Source organism: Sceloporus occidentalis, unplaced genomic scaffold (assembly GCF_023333645.1).
Source record: "Sceloporus occidentalis isolate IW3139 unplaced genomic scaffold, rSceOcc1.0.p SCAF_40, whole genome shotgun sequence".
Classification (NCBI taxonomy): domain Eukaryota; kingdom Metazoa; phylum Chordata; class Lepidosauria; order Squamata; family Phrynosomatidae; genus Sceloporus; species Sceloporus occidentalis.
In genome coordinates this window covers 2364297-2371240 of record NW_028317020.1, presented here as the reverse complement: position 1 = coordinate 2371240, position 6944 = coordinate 2364297, and the positions used below count along the sequence as shown (strand labels likewise).

Sequence of the window (6944 nt, the reverse complement as noted above, 5' to 3'; positions counted from 1 at the left end):
AGTAGAGTTTTGCTAATTCAAAACCATTTTTCTCTGAATCTGGTAATTCTGTCTCTATGTGGTATTTGGGGCATCTTTGAAGCCAGCAAATTAAATTTACCCCACCAAACCATATATTTTTGAAAACTAGACACCCCAGGGTATTTTAGATGCTGATAGTTTAACCCTTTCCATGCACTAATCCTACCACCAACCCTTGTCAAAGTTTGGGATAGTAATTGTTTTTGGTGTTTTTTTCACATACTTTGTACTTCAGGTGTGAAATTACAGCTCCTGGTATATGTCACTGTCCCACAACACCCCGATATGTGTTCAGCAACATCTCCTGAGTACATTGATACCCCACATGCATGGGTTTGTTAGATTGTTTGGGGGCAAAAGGGCCACATTTGGAACATGAGCAATTCAAATTCAGTAGGAATTTTACATCTGGGTAAAGAAAAATGCTTGTACCCAACTATCAGTAGGGACAGGTTACAAGAAAGCCTGGCCTATCTCCAAGAAGGGATTTGATCTAGCACCTTAAGTGGTCCCTCATGCCACGGAATGGACACAGGGGTCACTTGACAGTGCAAATAAAAACGCTTAAAAATGGTGGAGCAAATAAAAGCTAAAAAACAGTAAATGTAACAAAAAATAAAAAAAAAATACAAAAATGGAGCAGGAACAAAAAAAAAATTAAAAATGGGAAACTGTGTGATACAGCTTGAAGCAGTCACCGACACAGAGTGCAGGTTTTCCAGGGCAATCTGGACAGTAAAATGTGGTGTCCTTTCTTTGCCCCCTGCTGTAGCATACCCTGCATCTCTTTTGGGGATTCTGCTTCTTTGCTGTAGGGGGGATTTTAAAAATAAAATGGGTAGCCCCAATTCTGTTGGTTCCCATCACTACTTGGGGACCAGGTGCATCACGGTACAAGATACCTGAAATTACTTCGAGCTGAAACTGCAAAAAAGACAGCTTCAGCCCAGTGTCTGCTTTTTTGTGCAGCAAAAAAGCGTTATAGGTTGCAATTTGCATTAGATAAATTGCAACCTTCTTGTACCAGGCCTTTGTCTTCCTCATAATGAGGTAGGGCTGTAGGAGTTGATCTGACAGATCAACTCCACCCATGTGCTTGTTATAGGCCCTGATGCACACTGGCTTTGTAGTGACCCCAGCTCTGCCACGGACAGAAACCTCCACGGTTCTCTCATCGTGGATGGTGCTCAGCATGCACACCTCTTTTCTGTCCTTGAACTTCAATGCCAAAAGCTCCTCTTGGCGTAGAGCTGAGGTCTCCCCCTTTCCTAGCCGGGTTCGTACCAGGCGTTGTGGGAAACCCAAGCGGTTCTTTTTTATAGAACCGCAAGCTACCGTATCGAAACAATACAGCAGCTTGAACAAAGGGACGCTTGTATAGAAGTTATCTACATACAAGTGGTAGCCTTTGTTCATAAGGGGGAATATTAGGTCCCAAACAATCTTGGCACTGGTGCCCAGATGATCTGGGCAACCTGGAGGGTCAAGGTAGCTATCCTTACCCTCGTATACCCGGAAGGCATGAGTATATCCTGTCTCGCTCTCGCAGAGCTTATACACCTTCACTCCATACCTAGAGCGCTTGGAAGGAATATACTGCTTGAATCCCAACCTTCCTTTATATTTCATTAGGGATTCATCCACGCAGATATTCTTTCCAGGTGTATAAACCTCTGGAAACCTGGCAGCGAGATGGGTAATCAGGGGGCGGATTTTGTACAGCCTATCAAACTGGGGGTCCTCCTTAGGGGGGCACAGGCTGTTGTCGCTAAAATGCATGAAACGAAGAATCATTTCATACCTTTGCCTAGTTATAGTTTGGGCAAAAATGGGGGTACTAAAGATGGGGCTGGTGCTCCAGTAGGAGCGGATGGAGGGCTTTTTTATAATGCCCATTAACATTGTGAGTGCCCAGAATTTAAGAAATTCTGGCACGTCAATGGGAGTCCATGGCTGTTTTGCCCAAAAAGAATTAGGGCTAGCAGCACGGTGCTGCTGGGCATAAATGTTTGTTTGTGTGACAATGTCTCCCAAGACATCGTCTCCCAAAAAAACCTGCACAAATTGCAGTGGAGTGAATCCTGTAACATCAATATTGATGCCAGGAATTCCAGAAAAAGGAGGGATAGCTGGCTTGTACCTATTAGGCGCTACCCATGCCTCTGGTGCACTGCCACGACTACGTGTGGTAGGCGTCCTAACAGCCACAGATACATCACTAGATGTATCTGTGAACTGACCAACGTCAAAATCTGACGCTGTATCAGTGGCCTCAGAATCTGTGGCCAAAAAGGCATACGCCTCCTCAGCCGTATACCGCTGCATGGTAAGAATTGCAGCAAAAATAGTGGGGAAGGAAAGGGTTAATGGCTATAATAAAAAAAAAAATAAACCTAAAAAAAAGTAAAAAAAACTAAAAAAAACTAAAAAAACATGTAAAAAAAACAAAAAACCCAAAAACAATTGCCACTATGCAAGATCACTGTTTATGCAGTGATCAATGGCAATGAAGGGGTTAATATTATATGGGTGGCTCTTATAAGAGCCTTTGGATCAATATATATATATTTTTATTAGGGAACACACCGATCTGTCTCTCTCCCTCACTAGAAGCAAGTGAAGGAGGGGGGCAGATCCAATACTGATCAAAGGCAATGTTTAGAAAACATTGCCTTTGATTTATCAAATCATGATCACTCTTATGAGTGATCTGACCACTAGGGGTGTTATTCACTGGATGTCCATGACATCCAGCAACACCCCCCCGATGATGTCAGCAGGCTCCGCCCCCCGGCTTGATGGGCGCCGCCATCTTGAAACACCGCGTGTGTTTCGAAGACACCGGCACCGGGAAGGTAAGTTGAGCATTTAGGAAGCGATCGCGAGTCGCTTCCTTTGCTAAACAGGTGTTGCAAAGATGCCTCGATACTGAGGCATCTTAGCAACACCAGCTAAGCAAAGGAAGCGACTCGCGATCGCTTCCTAAACCCGTTTTTCGGCGGCGGGCGCCGCCATGTTTGAAAGACGTGCAGTCTTTCAAACATGTTTTTTTTTTTGCTCCTAGGAGCGATCGGGGGGGGGCGGGAATGTTTTTTTTGGTGTTGCTCAATGCCTCGATGTCGAGGCATTAGAGCAACACCGTTTGAGTGAAAAAATCGATCACGGATCGATTTTTTCACCCGTTTAAAGACGTGCCGGTCCTGGCACGTCAATTGTCATAATCGTCACGATTTTCAGTGACGTGCCCGGACCGGCAATTGTCACGAAGGGGTTAAGATTAGTAGCAGTGCACTGCTTTGGTTAAAGATGTATTATGTCTAAATAATAATTTAATTTTAATGGGTTTTAAAAAAAAATTAGGGGTTTATTTAAATGTATTTTAAAGTTAGATTTATTATTTAGTACTTTATTATATTTATTTAATGTTTATACTAGTGCTACCTACCGAGCTATAACTACCAACGTGTATTTGCATACCTAGTTTAGCTAAATTAGATGGGACAGGACTGGAAAAAAGCAGGACTGTCCCTGAAAAAGTTGGGTCTGTTGGCAGGTATGTGGATGGAAAAATGTTATAGTATGAAGTGTGAGTTATAGCGTTAATGCTAGTGAGTGTAGAAATGAAGGCCAGGACAAATAACAAGAGGAAAGGTCCTTGTGATTTTTGCATTGTACGTGTATGTGTTATGTGTGTTATGTGTGTTGTCACTTGTCACTGTGTTATATGTGTTATGTGTGTTATGTGTTATGTCGCTGTGTTATTTGTGTTATTGTGTGTGTTATGTTTGGTTGGTTGTGTATCAGAAGGAAAATAATGAAATGGAAATGGAAAAGGAAATGGGAAAGGCGAATGAGTGGGCAATTGGCGACCCACTCACCTGTTTCACCCCAGAGCAAAGCATCCAAACACTGTCAGTCCTAGACGTTTGGCAGCGGACTTCCAGAGCTCAGACACAAGGCCCTAGCGTAAGCTGGCCACTCCGGCGGAGGTAGCAGGCGTTGCCACACCGCAAACAGACGCAGCCAGGGGGGAGAAACTGCCCTTACCATTAGGGACATTTGAGGCATGACACTAGCCAGGAAGCGAACTGGCATCGAAGAGACGCTGGCACCACCACCAGCAGCAGCAGCAGAATTGGGAAAGGCGAATGAGTGGGCAATTGGCGACCCACTCACCTGTTTCACCCCAGGGCAAAGCACCCAAACACTGTCAGTCCTAGACGTTTGGCAGCGGACTTCCAGAGCTCAGACACAAGGCCCTAGCGTAAGCTGGCCACTCCGGCGGAGGTAGCAGGCGTTGCCACACCGCAGACAGAGGCAGCCAGGGGGGAGAAACTGCCCTTACCATTAGGGACATTTGAGGCATGACACTAGCCAGGAAGCGAACTGGCATCGAAGAGACGCTGGCACCACCACCAGCAGCAGCAGCAGAATTGGGAAAGGCGAATGAGTGGGCAATTGGCGACCCACTCACCTGTTTCACCCCAGGGCAAAGCACCCAAACACTGTCAGTCCTAGACGTTTGGCAGCAGACTTCCAGAGCTCAGACACTAGGCCCTAGCGTAAGCTGGCCACTCCGGCGGAGGTAGCAGGCGTTGCCACACCGCAAACAGACGCAGCCAGGGGGGAGAAACTGCCCTTACCATTAGGGACATTTAAGGCATGACACTAGCCAGGAAGCGAACTGGCAGAGAAGAGACGCTGGCACCACCACCAGCAGCAGCAGCAGAATTGGGTAAGGCGAATGAGTGGGCAATTGGCGACCCGCTCACCTGTTCCACCCCAGAGCAAAGCATCCAAACACTGTCAGTCCTAGACGTTTGGCAGCAGACTTCCAGAGCTCAGACACTAGGCCCTAGCGTAAGCTGGCTACATTGGCGGAGGTAGCAGGCGTTGCCACACCGCAGCAAGTGCAACCAGGGGGGGAGAAACTACCCTCTCCATTAGGGACATTTAAGGCATGACACTAGCCAGGAAGCGAACTGGCAGAGAAGAGACGCTGGCACCACCACCAGCAGCAGCAGCAGCATTGGAAAAGGCGAATGAGTGGGCAATTGACGACCCGCTCACCTGTTTCACCCCAGGGCAAAGCATCCAAAGACTGTCAGTCCTTGGCGTTTGGGAGCAGACTTCCAGAACTCAGACACTAGGCCCTAGCATAAATTGGCTACACCGGCGGAGGTAGCAGGCATTGCCACACCGCAGCAAGTGCAACCAGGGGGAGAAACTACCCTCTCCATTAGGGACATTTGAGGCATGATTTCAGCCAGGAAGCGAACTGGCAAAAGATGCTGGCACCACCACCAGCAGCACCGTTGGAAAAGGAAAAAGGTGAATGAGTGGGCAATTGACGACCCGCTCACCTGTTTCACCCCAGGGCAAAGCATGAAAGTCTGTCAGTCCATGGCGTTTGGGAGCGGACTTCCAGAACTCAGACACTAGGCCCTAGCGTAAATTGGCTACACCGGCGGAGGTAGCAGACGTTGCCACACCGCAAACACGTGCAACCAGGGGGAGAAACTACCTTAAACATTACAGATAAAAAAAATTAACTTTCCAAGCTAAGAGCTGGGTAACCCAACTTGGGCAGATTGAATTTAAGGAAGGCAATCTGCTCCATCAGATGAGGTGCCATGCGTGAGCGCTGTGGACTCAGTATGTTTCCAGTCATAGAAAACACGCGCTCACTTTGAACAGTGGTTGGCGGACATGATAGTAGCTGCTGTGCAACCCATGAGAGTGCAGGCCACACACTCTTCTTTTCATCCCAGTAGCTAAGAGGATCAACATTAGGCGCAGAAGGAACTTCACAGAGGTAAAGTTTGACCATTTCAGCAGCACTACTCTCCTTTCTGCTGCTAGCTCTGTCAGATGGTCCAACTATACTCCCAAGTGCCTCTTCCCAAAACGCAGCTGCTCCACTCAGCTGTGTTGTGCTGCTTGTGGCACTGCTGCTGATGCTGCTGCTAGGAGTAGCAGACCACATCATCTCTTCCTCCTCCTGCACCTCTCCCTCCTCGGACAGCATTCCCATTTTACGCTGCCAGTCACGCACCTTGTTGACCAATTGCTCCCGGTAGCTACTGAGAACATTAAATTTCAAAGCTAGCTTTCCCTTAATTCTTGGATCGCAAAGGCACGCTAGCATCATTTCGGGACTCTCTTCCATTCGTTTGCGAAGGTGTACTTTTAGCAGATCCTTCAGCTTCCTGACTATGGCTGCTATGTCAGGATGTAGAGTGCCACCTTGAACAGCCTCACGGTTTCCAAGGAACACATCCATCTTGCTGCCTAGATGGGAGAACACTGGGATTACCTGGGCCAGACTGGCAGTGTTTGAGCTTAAATTTTCTGTGGCATCCCTGAATGGTTTAAGGACTGCCACTAGCTGGGCGATCACTGTCCAATCCTCCCTATTCAATGGAGAGGTAATCCCAATATTGTGCTCTGAGGCAAGATTATGGATTGCCCTCTGCTGCTCCAAAATCCTCTCGAGCATGTCTAACGTGGAGTTCCACCGTGTACTGACATCCTGACGTAGGCAGTGTACGGGAAGACCTGACCTCTCTTGCTCTTCCCTCAAAAGTGGGCTAGCCTTAACACTATGGTGAAAGTGCCCAGCGATCTTTCTGCAGCGGGACAGAACTACTGCTGCCACATTAGTTCCTTCTGACATTGCTGCCTTCACTACAAGATGGATGATGTGGGCTGCACAGCGCACACCAACAATATGACCATCTCGCAGCGCTTTCACCATATTGGCACCTCCGTCAGTTACCACAAAACCAACTTCAACATTGGTGCCCGCCTCTGCTCCCACCCAAAGGCTAAACATTTTCCTCATCGCATGCAGAATGTTTTGGGAAGTGTGCTTTTCATCCATCACTTCTGCATGGAGAAGGAAAGATCGGTAGCCTGCTGCA

The 6944-nt window shown here is 47.5% G+C and overlaps 1 non-coding gene across 1 annotated transcript; it reads right to left on the bottom strand.

The window, feature by feature from the left end:
• Positions 1-445: 445 nt before the first annotated feature.
• LOC149290213 (small nucleolar RNA SNORA35) lies at positions 446-575 on the bottom strand. Its single transcript, XR_016277254.1, has one exon. It is a non-coding gene; the product is annotated as a small nucleolar RNA SNORA35 (small nucleolar RNA).
• Positions 576-6944: the final 6369 nt, after the last annotated feature.